This window comes from Harmonia axyridis, chromosome 4, assembly GCF_914767665.1.
Source record: "Harmonia axyridis chromosome 4, icHarAxyr1.1, whole genome shotgun sequence".
NCBI classification, from domain to species: Eukaryota; Metazoa; Arthropoda; class Insecta; order Coleoptera; family Coccinellidae; genus Harmonia; species Harmonia axyridis.
The window spans coordinates 28945750-28959825 of NC_059504.1; the positions used below are offsets into that span (position 1 = coordinate 28945750).

General features: G+C 32.1%; 1 protein-coding gene across 2 annotated transcripts in view; it reads left to right on the top strand.

Moving 5' to 3' along the window:
• Positions 1-14076, top strand: part of LOC123679206 (zinc finger protein chinmo) — a 126079-nt gene that overhangs the window by 71366 nt on the left and 40637 nt on the right. The window lies entirely within an intron of this gene.

The window sequence follows — 14076 nt, forward strand, 5'->3', positions numbered from 1 at the left end:
CCTCCAACTTATGCAACACGCAAATAATTACGGACGAGCCGGGAAACCCTTCGTGGAAACTCTCAAGGTCGCATTCTAAATGTGTTACCGTCTTCGAAGACTCGGGCAGCCTGAAAAAGATAAATCACTTTCCCTACCGACGCCGACGAAAGTATCCACTGGTTTCACTTCCAACCTCCCCTCATTCGTTCTTTTCTATTTGGGTCAAGTCTTGCATTCGGTCTAACGGGACATTTGCATGCCCTTTGTTATCCCTTGCTGCTTCAATTTCGGAACAGATATAGTTCCTGGTCCGTCCAGTTTGCATATACAGGGTGATTCACGAAGACATTTTGTTAAAATATTTCATAGAAAGACTCGACCTTGAAATATTTTAGTTAAGCTTTGTTGGGAGAGAAAAATTCTTAGAAAAAACTTGATATTCGTTTGACTTCCGGTTTCAACGGAAATGATACCAACGTTCTTTTTTAAATCTAACACACCGTCTTTTTGTTTATAATCAAATTATGCCTTGAATGCTACATTGTTTTAATGGATCATTTGCATATTTTCCAGAAATATAAAAAAATTCTTTGAATTTTTCAAAAAAGGCTTCATCCACATTTTGATAACTTTGTGATTTCTACATAAAAATTTCTTATACGTGAAATATAAAGTCCATGCCAATGCTCCACAATCGGTTACAGATCTTAAAGATGGAATTTGTGAAATTATCGGCATACAGCCGGAAATGTGGGAATTGGTCATGGAAAATTGCAAAAAAATTATATGGTGCTGCAATCGTAGCCGTTGCGGTAATTTGGCTGATTTCGTTTTCCATCGCTAATACCTTCCCCTTTACAATGAAATAAACATCCATTGTTGTCTCTTAAGAGGGATTACCACCACGTGGCTTTTCGGGTATCAGTCAAAAATCAAGTACCCATTAATTTCCCCTCTAGCGCTCCTGCAATGATCAAACTTTGTACGGTGTACGAAGTTGTACAGGGTGTTTCACGTAAGCGGGTAACTGGATAGTATTTTTCACGTGCTATACAAATATGTTGGAAAAACTATGGAACCAGGGCATGGAAATATATTGAGGAAAAACCATTTTATTTTGAAAATTTGACTGGTTTTCAAAATAAGATGGTCTATGGACAATTTATCACCATTTTTTTCTTCATTTGAACTTCTAGTTTTCAAGAAAACGGATATACTTCATAATATTTCTTCATATTTTCTGAATTCTCAATCGATTCTGAATTCGAATTTGTAAATAAAGTGGTAGTTTCATATTTATTTTATGCCATTATATTCAAAATCAACCTGAGGAAATTCAGATTCCACATTCGGTAAATATATCTATGTTGTCCTTAGAACTTCAATAAGAGGAACGGAAATCGTCTTGTAACTGATGCATTTGTTTTGATGCCAACATTCGTCACTCCTTGTCACCGGACACTATAGCAATAGCGTAACATAAGTTTATTAATTTCGATATTATCAATTCATGCTCAAAAATAGTTCACGATGTGATTTATTCATAAAAATTCTTTCGTTTTGAACTGCGCAGTCACGTGTTAGTATTCATTAATTTTCAGCATTTTCTATCATAACTTGATCAGAAAAATCTTAAAATAGCAAAAAATAATATTTGAGTAAATGACTTTGAAGTCTTATTCTAGCAAAAGTAGACTGTTAAGTACCATTTTTTATTAATGATTCTAAAAGCTGACTATTGAGCGCAGTTTTTAAGCCTATACTAAGAAACAGTGAATTAGCCTTTTTACATTTTTAATTTTGATTCGAAAATTTAGATCATATTCCAAAACTTTTTCACTTGAGACCAACATTTCCATAATTTTTATCACAGTTACGGAGCTGTTTATTTTATGTATAAAAGTAAAATTCATGGAGATTAAGTGGCAAAAAAATTTTTGCAGAAAAGTCTTGTACTTTTTTTTATATCTTTTTTAAGATGGTCAAGTCGAAAATTCTCAATGTTCATAAAAAAATTCATAACTCGAAAACCGTGAAAAATCGCATAACATACATGGGGATGATTCGAATAGCCCATGACACAAGGGAACTGTTTTTTTTTTTACGTCAATCTCTTGGCCACCTGTATACATACCTAGAGTGGTTGCACATTGTTCTACAAAACAGGGAACCAATATTTTTTCCTACTATCAGCAGTTTTCCGAGTTCAGTAGAATATGGAAATGGTGTGGGGAAGTGATCGTTCTTTTATACATATGTAACATTTTGAGCAATTATTCAAAAATTTTCAGGGTGAATTTTGAGGGTGAATGAGCAGCTAAACAAGCTGTTGTTTAGCTTGTCGCAAGTATTTTTGTTTTGTTTTAGAGTTTGCATCTATCTACATAGAATAATTGATGTACCATAGTTTATATCACTGCACCCAATTAATGTAGTTACCTCCCATAGTTACTGAGAAAGAATGCTTTGAACAGATGGGTTTTTTCTGTATTTTGTGTAATGATTAATGAACCTCTGGACTCCTGATTTAAAAAATAGCGAAACTCGTAAAAATTCTATATTACTGTAATTCTTTGTCTACGATTATGATCGTAGATGTTTATTTATTTAGAATTTAGAAAATTCCTACAATTACTAGTGATGGAGCATTGTAATTTTGAAGATAAGATTGATGTGTAAATAATAATCATCCGTTTATAATTTGCACTGTGTCTGTCTGAATAGGCGTGTATGCAATCATTTGCAATTTTGTTGTAACACGAAAACGTTTTGTGAATTCATTGGATGTTCTAATGAATTGCTCGTTTTATATGATATGTTAGATGTTTGTTATTTTCAAAAATCTCCTATTTTCACTCACAGCATTGCTTATAGTTAATTCAATGAAATTAAAGAAACGGCAAACTCAGCATTTTGGTTAGAATAACATTGCTTGAGGGATGGCCACATGCAATTATTTCATCTGACAAATAAGATTTTAGATATTCAAATATGTACTTCGTAGTTCAACTTTTAAACTACTCATTTTTCACATACTTTCGAGAACTTCTGATATGATGTGTGGAAGTAAATGATCAAAGATATGTATTCAGCATTATAAAAGCTATACTAGCTAGCTATCTAACTACTAAATATTCAATGTTATTATATGTATTATTGATACTAAAATATGATCACTAACATAATAATACCCATATATGAAGAAAAACATACCATCAATAATTGAAATATAAATAAACTATGAAGTTCGTTGAACATAATTCAAAATCCTTAATATATTCTGAAAAAAGATAACTCTCGGTATTAACTTCTAATATTATATCAAATTTTGATTTCTTTATGGAAGTATAATATAACTATTCGTTCGAAATGATAAATAGTCATGAACCTACAGAATGGACAGTTTATGCTTGGATCTAAATTGATCCAAATTAATGAAAAATGCATCAAATTTATTTACTGCGAATATATAAATTCAAGGCATTACGCATACATACATACGTTAAATGAAAATAGTATACCTATTACGGAAACCACATTAAGCTGGAGTAATTCGCTAATAAAGTGGATGATTATTATTACTGTTGAACATTAATTCCACATACGAAGCAACAATTAAATTAAATAGTGATTAAAACTAAATAATTCATTTTGGCAAGATGGATTTCTTAATCGTTAGGTTAGTTGAAAATCTGTTATCCTCTCTTTAAGAATCTCAAGTTATCGAAAACCTCTTCCTAAATTCATACAACTTTTTGTGGTCTCTTCTATTCTATACAGCGAATTAAAAAATTTAATTTCCAACGCTTCGAGTAAACTAACATATGAGAAACTGTTTGACCTCGTCCTCTGTCTATACCTGCAACTATCACAAATAAACTTTAAATTCCATGCTGAAATGTGGTTTATCCTGTCGATACTCGATACTTAAAAATAGTTCACCCCGAAATAAATTTTGTTTTGCTTTGTGAAATGTTGTTTTCTTTCTGGATTTACGTGGCAACAACAATAATTATTTTTATTTATTATTTCCAATAATGAACCTTTAAAATAATTGGAACATGAAATTTCGTACCCTCAACTCGAATACTCAACAACAAATATTTTTTATGAATGAGATGAGTTTTCATTCAGTGGTTTCCCAAGAATGAGAGATTTCTGTTCTTATTCTTATTTTATCAATGTATAAGATTCAAATATTCAACAATACAGGGTTTTTTTACTATGCATTGCAATATTTATTAGTTTATAAAGTAGATATCTGCGAATTATGCATGGTACAACACATTTGATAAATAACCTTCACAGATATTCAGGTGTACTCATTTTACGAAATTTTTTAATAACGATATTGCACATATATGGTGCTATTCCATTGACGCAGTATTTAATTAGGACTCAATGTTTCGACGATGAGGACCTTTGTAAACCTTGGATTCCAAACGCCATCGCCAGATTAAAAAAATAATCCAAAATTGCCAAAGTTGCAGAAGGCTTCGGCAAATTATTGTCAACAATTCGGGAAATAACATAAATAGGAAAAAAAATCAAATGAGTGGTTTCGTGAAGGATGTGGCAAGTAATGATGTCCTGTTGGATGTCAAAAAACAAAATCTCCGAAGTGGGAAACGATGAATTTATTATTCCAAGCAAGATAACTTTCGCTATCTTTCGTTATTGCCTTACTTGGATCGCCTCCAAAGATTTCTACAGACGATTATTACGTATACAATGCGCAAGTTCAGGTGAAATGGGCCTTACTAATAAAATTATTATATGTACGGAATGGGATTTCAATTCTAGGTTTTCAAGATACCAATTTTTAGCCTTGTTCTATCGTATGAAAAGTTTTTTTTTTAATTCCACATCAATTCAACTTTTCGGCCTGTTATGATAGAATGAATGAGTCATTGGTTATGACTCTGTGTTTTGCGCTCTTATCGATATAACCTTCATAAAAATTTAAACATTGGTTCGATTGATTTAGAAATCTCTTCTGAATTTGCAGTGTTTCAAATATTGAATAGGAATCAATCGAATAGAAAAACTAAAATTTTATCAATGGAAAGACAAAAAGTGTAAGAGAGGTCGATTAATGTGAAAAATTTCTGAGGAACAATTTTCGTTGAGTGATCTGTCAAAAACTATTGCGTGAGTACTTGAACCATTTTTGAAAAGTATAATATAATATAAATGTTATTTTGTTATAGTATATAACCCATACATAAAATGAGTCGAAGAAGTCTTAATCTATATATAGCCATTCCATGAAGAATCCTTCTCCTTAGCAAGGCAAAACCTCCAAAGACTCCAGTGACTATTCAAAATTACAATTTAGGTTAGATCCAAGATATTAACTTAGCCAGAATTTTTTATTTTGTTAATCATGAAAAATAGAAATAAAAGATCTAGCAAATCAACGCAATAACAATTTCGGATTTCGCAGAATAGCAACTCAAATCTTTCAATTAACTCATTATTGAATAATTAGTTATGATCATTCTGATATTGTCCTTGTTAACTTGAAATAATTGTTACCATTACCTTATCAGAATTTCGGCCGAGCCTCTATCTGAACAGACAGAGCTCCCTTGCCACCATTTTGTAATACCTATTGACGCAACATACTTTTCATTGCGAACATCGATTCAGATGGAAACCACCGAAATAGATATTCAGTTAGGTAATAATATACGCATATAGAGTGAGCTTGTCTATCGAAATTGGGTTATCGACAACGGAAATGCTTTTAGTGATCTCTCTTCACTCGTGGATTATCATTTGTCATCTAGCTTGCTCTAGATTTTATTTTTGAATGTTGCAGTTAGTATGCAGCAATCTGTGAGCTGAATAAGAATATTCTCCAGTTGATATTTCGCTTTGTTATTTGGGATGTATACAATTATGTACGAAATTTTATGGCCCATGAAAGAAAAAAGCGGTAGTAAGTTTTCTTCCACGAGTTATCAGAAAATAATTCAATTTTGGTAGTTTTTTATTTTGTAGGCAATAATTAAACCTACATTTGAAGTCGCTTGTGCATAAATCATAGCCCTGACATGGAAAAGAATTGAAAGTGAAAACACCCACAACATGCTGAGAAATTTAAGTTGATGTTTTCCAAAACCTATCTGAAAATAGGTTATATTTTTGTCTGCAAAATAATGGACAACATTTTGAAAATCATTTATAGTAAAAAATATTTCATGATTTTCATGTTTCACTGCAACTATTGCTACTGTAACAATTCTTCTTTCTTTCACAAAAAAGATCAAGAGAACGGCATTTATGAAAAAGCAATCGAGTTACCCTCAAAATGAGGTATCATTAGTCTAGTTCATGTAAAACATGGTTTATGCATATTTTATTGAAAACCCTACTTTGATATTTTAGATTTGTCTTAATGTCTTGTTATTTCATTGAAATACATATTTGCCTTTTTACAAATCTATACGCAACTGATTATCGTTCAGTATTGGTTTGTATTTCAAATAGAATCTTTTGGGTGATGAACATCTACTTTTCCTGTTGACGAATGAAATTATTTTCGTTAAACTTGCCTATATGTATGAAGCAAAATAGAGAGTTTGTTGTTAAATATTTTCTTCCAAGCCACATCAATAATTCATTGGTGCATTGAATACAAATTTCCATATACCTACCTAACTACTTAGATAAGAATAAAATTGAAATTGAATACTGGAAAATATGAGCAACTAAATTCCAAATTTAGTGTAGAGGTTAAACCCCTATAATATGTAATAATATCTAAAAAATAAATCAAATACGTTTATCGCGACTAAGTATCTATTCAAGGCATAACATATAAAGTTAAATGAACATTCCTCTGAACTATAAAATATTATAGCATTAGATTTATTTCCCAATAAAATGGATGATAGTTATTACGGTGAAATATTAATTCCACATGTGGAGTCATTGAAATAACTAGTATTGCATTATTCAATCATTAATTCATTTGTGCAAAAAACTCAAATTTTTTAGTGTTTTTCAACCGATCAATATCTGGCATTTGCATTGGAAATGCACCTTACATTGGTGCTTCTCCTAGGAAATAAAATATTCTTTAAAATTTTTTGTGAATTTTATAACTTTCTCTAGTGATTTCTAAATTTAATTTTACTTTCTTCACTACTTCCATCATAATGTTCCTCATTCTTTAATTTTTATGTGGGATCTGCATGAATGAAAAATAATACGAAAAACTCGATTATTCAAAACAGATTGTTCCGTATTTAGAACACAAAACGCTCTACTTAACGCTGATTATTCTATATTCCTCATTCAAATTCATAAATCGACATTTGCATCAATATTTTTGTATCGATGCCAGTTGAAACGAACCCAGTAGGCATAAATGATTATTTTGAAGCTATTTATTACCTTAAATAATTCAAATTGGATTGGACTTATGTTTCCATAATGTTTTTTATTGTTGAAATTACATGATGTTTCATTAGAAAAAGTAATAAATCACCCTTTATGTCAACTGAAAATCAGTGGTCATTTCAACATTCTTTTTTATAATCGTCTCTACTACAAGTTCCTCCATTGTCCTTGACGCAAGTTCTAGACCCAACGATAGAAACGCACATCGCATCATCAGATTTTATAATTTCCTAATGGGACAATCGAATCATGCCGATATTTCGAATACCAATTATTAGGTCAAGGCGTGTGTTTCCTCTGATAGAAGATGCAACGAAACCCCGAAAGTAGAACACAGAGAACATAGCAACGACGATAACGAAGCCGCTTGCAACTATTGATCCGCCTCTTTTGCTCTCTATGTACACTGAAGAAAGTGCAGCATAGAATCTGTGTCAAGAGGAACTTTCTTTTTCTGCGCTCTTAGACATAGGTGAAATTGGCCAGTCTCTTTGCAACGCATACTTGGCGTTTCATTCAATTCGAATTCTTATTCAAATGCAACTGTCGGACATGCGTGCCATCGGGACCTTTGTTTTTGTCGTCGATTTAGCGATTCAAAGCTGGTCGTCGTGTAGATATTCATCGTATATCATGAAATAATTGCTTGACATGACCAGAATTAGTGGGTGTCAAAAATAAAGGATGAATTAAAGGCTTCCTTCTTGTTCTTAGAAGCGAGTGCTGCTATGGCATTCAAATTGAGGAATGTGGCCGTTTTGTCGAATATAAATAAGCAGGAGATATGACCAGGTGGTTTTGGCAACACTGTAATTATTGTATTTTGCAAGTATCGCCAATTCAAGAATTTGGCAGTTTTTTTCATCAATTGATCATCTACTGCTAATTTCTAATTAACAATTTCATGTTTTACCAATATTGACATGTAAATGATTTTTCTTGATTTGATATTTTAATATAAATCCTCCAAAAAATCATGGAACAGGTTCTTCAAACAAGTCAGAAACACATTAAAATTTTGAGTTATGCTTAATCCGAGATGTGTTCTGAATGAACGGAACTTAGTCAAAAACTAGTGGCTACTCTGTATGAATTTTCTAGATTCAAGAATTAACTCTGATCGATTGATCAAATCGAATATAAACTCAAGAAGAACTGTTGAACTGAATTACTTCACAAGATGCAAGATATTGAGTTGAAAGATTTCTGAATAATAACTAATTCGATTGAAGTGTAAATAATAAACCCTCCAGAGAAATGTGCAGCGTTTTCATTGCGTTGTTGTTTTTATTCAGATCACTGAACGTGTTTCAAATGTAAACAATCATCAGATAACCTAGGATGCATGCTGTATTGATGAATTATAAGAAATATTTGCATTACGTTGAGAAAAATATTCAATAATAGTATTGATTATAAGATGGATTTTTTATTGAGTAACTTCCAAACGGTCAATAATCAAGTGACCTGAATTAAAAGATTATATTCCATTATAAACATCTTACATTTTGTATGATAACTCTTTTTTTTATTTTGGTTGAACCTTCGAAATCTTTCGTGGAACAATTCCTTCTTTCTGACCTTTTAAAAATTTTATGGCAATTTTGGAAATATAATGCTGAAGCTGTCTTTATTTCTTGAAGTGGTTCAAAATAAATCTTACAAATGAATAGGTGACTTAATTAATATGGACATTTATTGGGAAAATGCCTCTTCCGGTATTCCTGACATTATCTCTCGTAGCTATCTAGTCTTATGGTTACATACTGGTGGTATTCAGAAAAGAAAAAAGAAAATATGAAAAGATTGATAACTATGGGTGATAAGACTTTGCGGTAAAAATAGCGTAATGAGTAAGATGGTCATACACATCTTTTGAATTTTATTTTAGAGATATTAATTTTTCAAAATTCGATTACATCATTTTTTACCTTTGAAATTTAAAGATCTTGTTCTCTGCATAACGGGTGATGCGGTATAACAACTGATATTCCCAGCAAAATTCATGCATATATTATATGATTTTATTCATTCGATTTTTGTATTATACACATACACATTGCGAAACATAAACGGTGAAAATTTCAGCAGATCCAATAGGTTTAAAAATTCCAAATTCCGTAAGTTTATAATCGAAAATAATAAACCAAAATAAAGAATTCCACAGAAGCATTACTCAAAAATTTAACGACATTTTGAGGTTGGTAGTAGCGAATGAAATAGGTAGGTATTTTTACCTGCCACATTTTGCAAATGAAGATATGAATTTGTGCTGGTTTATTTACCTAATTATCATTATAATTTTGAATGATAAACTGCTGTATTAGGTTTTTCAGCACATTTCAGAATAGTTTTCATTAGATATGTATATTGATTGATGCTAGTATCTATTGTGCAGTGTGCAACTGATCAAGCGAAGCTGCTATCCATATACGAAATGCATAAGTAACTATACGTGTACCACCAAAACTTTGTAAGAATTTGATGAGATAATTCCACAGTTGAATATCCCACGATTCTTATTCGGCAGCATGACCAATTCTCAATCGAATGAAAGTTTTCCGTCACCATCATGGTGAATGAGCATCCAGGAGTGCCAACCAAGCGACAACGGATTAAAACGTGAAAATGTTGCCATAAAAACTATGAGATATGACCATAGTCAGTGTAATATGCTAATGGTACACCGCCAGTTCAGCTCGTCTATTTCGAATTCTAATTATGCGATATCTGCATGTGTTGAAAAGAACAAACACGTGTTGGTCGAAGACCTTGAGATGAATCGAAAAAAACCAGAGGGGAACAGCTCGCCTATAGAACTAGCGAAAAGGATCCTAAATTCGATGGTTCATTCATTAACGGTGGAATTCCGCTGTGTTGTAGGGGGCCTCTTTTTTATTATTCGTACGACGAGAGAATTTTATTTCCTAAAGGTGCTCCTTCAGTGCGGTTCAGGAATAGAAAACTGATGGACAAGACGTGCCGAAGATTTGAGGATTTTGATCCTCATCGTGAACATCAGTAGGAAAGATTATTACTATACTATATGATTACACACTTTTAATACTGGAATAAAGAATTCCTTATATATTTTTAATATGACCACTTTCATTTAGATCATAAGGAACTCATACACCTCCTGAAAATTTTTCATAAATTGTCAAAAAAGCAGCAGTGATAGAGCTCTTTATGTCCGTTGAGGATTGGTCTCAAATGATACGGTTGCAAAACGAGAAAAATTCTTAAAGAAAAAATGTGATATATTGAATAGCTTATTACTGAATGCAATCAGTGTAAACTATCATGAAAAATAAAATAACAGCTGGTCAGTGATTTTGTGCCTCTACAATTTTCGTTCATATTTTGTTATTGTTTTTTTTTTTTTCACATCATCACTTGTTATTCAAAATGGCCTGACTCGTGATAAAAGTAGATTTTCACTGAAAAAATCGTTTCAATTCTGCAGTGACAAATCAAAGTCCAGAAAGAAAAAATTCACATCATTTAGATATACCGATGATGCCACGAATCATTTAAAATTATCGACGATTCAACTATTTTGATTACTATTTTGGACCTTGAATAATTACATGAATGTCGTCAGTGGATCTGATTTTGTCCGAATTTGTATCACAACTTCGACATCAGACATCTCACAATAAAAATCTCAACTATCGAGAAATTTGATAATGAACTCGAAGTTGATTGTAAAATTCGTATTATTATGAAATAACGATTCTGATCGTAAACAAAAATCAAGTAATCAAATCAGTTCAAGAGAATAATTAATCGACTTGGCCAACGAGGAAGTTCTCGAAGGTTATTCCATCAGTGGATGAGGCATCGAAAATATTTATTATGTGAATGTTTGCTTTGAATATTTTCTCGTTTTGATAGGATAGGAGCCATAGCTGTGAAAATGAAAAACTGTCTAACGTCTGAATTATAAAAGATGTAAAGAAAAGAAAATGAATATTTCAAGCTTTTCAAAAAATTAGAAGCAGAATATCGCAAAAATATTCACGTGATACGGTATTCGATAAGTTTGAAATTTATATTATGTGAAATGAACACTCAAATATTGATTCCCAATCTAAAAATATGATATTATCAGATTCAGAACTTTTAATTCTAGATGAATTAACCTAGAACATTAACGTAAAGTAAATCACATGTCATATATGCACAATTCTATGTTCTCCAAAGACGTAAGAATGAAGGAGCGCTCAAAATCTCCAAACGCCTCGAATTATTCCTTGTTTAGAGTTGTATTACTATTCACAAAATGATATAATATAAATACTTATTTGTTAATTCATACAGTAACAACTACAAGGTGTAATACACCCAAATTTTCTCCAACTTGCTATTGCTTAATGATCAGATATATACCTAGTGTAGTAGTCATTGTAGATCATTTATGAAAATGATATTGACATTATTCAAGAACATATAGAATCGATAGCGATATTACATTAGTAATATTTACTCATATGGAATTCACGAATTATTTATTATCCAAAACAATATTTCAGACTATTCACATAATTTCTCTTGGAAAATCTATCATCATAGGGTAATAATATTCAATACTGAAATTGACTTATATCCATATTTTTCCTTTAGTAATTTTTTTTTACTAACAACCATTACTCATGATGATAGTTTTTTTGTGATAAATTTTATTTTAATAAAATCAACCCAATCAAGCCTCACGTGCTAATATTCATGAGAAATTCCAGCGTAAAAACCACTATAGCGCATTGATTTTCCTAGGTCACGAGAACAATCCATGCGTTTCCAAATCAGAAAATTTAGAAATAAAATAAAAATATATTATCGCTCAGAAACTTGAATCTTTTTTTAAGAATACTTTTACCATGAACTTGAATTCGTATCTGAGAACGAATAACAACGGTTTCAAATCTCCATCGCTAAATATTTATCGTGAGTGTTTAATGCTGATATTTCATATATATTTTTTTCATGATAGACTTTTTCCATGGTTTTTGAAAATAATAAACCACTGGGCATAATTTTCAGCATTTTTCATATGAATTGAGATATTGCATGAAATAAGTGATAAGTGCAATACGACTTCTCAAATCGATCAAAGGATTTTTCTATTGGACGACTTGTCTGACCCATGCGGGTTCAGAGTTGTAGGTGGTCAAAATTCCCCGAAAGTAATTGTCTGATCACCGTTTTTTTCATAGAAAAATTAAAAAAAACAACTGTATTGCCTTTCTGTCCTTTTGCTGAGCCTATCCTATTTCGTACGCTTTCAGTTACGAACTACAGTAGCTTGATCGGTATCCTGATGTATTAATTAATATTTTTTTTTAGCTATATCATCCAGAAACAGGTACTTTTGCTACCTTCTCACCTCCGTTGACCCGAACAGGATCTCTTTTTGTACACTGACTGACATTTTTATCAGCTCTTACTATCCCCGTTACAAATACTAATATTAATTTGCCGCTTCTACTAAAACTAGCTTGCAGAATCTGTATTTCTCAGTACTCTGAATTCTTCATACTTTCGATTCATAAATAGAAAAACTGATTATTTTGAATTCTTCAATTGACCATTTCAAGACTAAATTGCATTTAAACAATTCGGCCCCAGAATCATAGGTTATCAAAATTTCCTCGAAAGTAATTTTCTGATCACCATTTTCATAGAGATATCAAAAACGAACTACGGTGCATTTCTTTCCTCCTGCTGAACCTATACTATTTCGTTTGCTTCCAGTGACAGTGGCTTGGTAATTATCTTTTTGTATTAATTTTCCTGCTGATCGCCCCAAGAATACCGTGAAGTCATAGATCAACTCAAAACAGGTACCTTTGATGCCGCCCCATCTCCGTTGACCCAACCTAGATCTCTTCCTGTTCCTCAAGTCACTGACTGACCTTTTCGTCAGCTGTTTCTCTCCCCGTCACAACTACTAAATATCTTTTTGCCTCTTCTACTAAAACTACCTTACAGAACCTGTATCACTCAGTACTCGACTGAAATCTTCATCCTTCCGCTTCATCAATAGAAAAACTATTTATTTTGAACTCTTCCTACTGACCATTACAAGCCTAAATTATAAACAATTAGCCCTCAGAATCATAGATGGTCAAAATTTCCGTTTTTTTTTTGAGGAAATGAAAGTACTGAGTACGTTGCCTTTCTTTTCCCCTGCAAAACAATCCCTATTTCTTACGCTTCCAGTGACAGAGTAGTTTGGTCATTATCTTTCCTTATTAATTTTCCTGCTGAACCTCTAATTTAAATGACATTTTTATCAGCCTTAATCGCCCCAAGTATACCGCCAAGTCATAGATCAACCCGAAAAAGGTACTCTTGATGCCTTTTCACCTCCGTTGACCCAACCTGGATCTCTTCCTGTTCCTCGAATCACTGACTGCCATTTTTATCAGCTGTTACTCTCCTCGTTACAACTACTTAATACTACTTTGCCTCTTCTACGAAAACTACCTTGCAGAACATGTATCATTCATAACTCGACTAAAATATTCATCCTTTCGCTCCATCAATAGAAAAACCATTTATTTCAAATTCTTCCTACTGAGCATTTTATGCCTTAATCATAAATGATTCGGCCTCAGAATCATAGGTGGACAAAATTACCAGTTTTTTCTTTTAGATAAATCAAAAAACTAAGTACGTTGC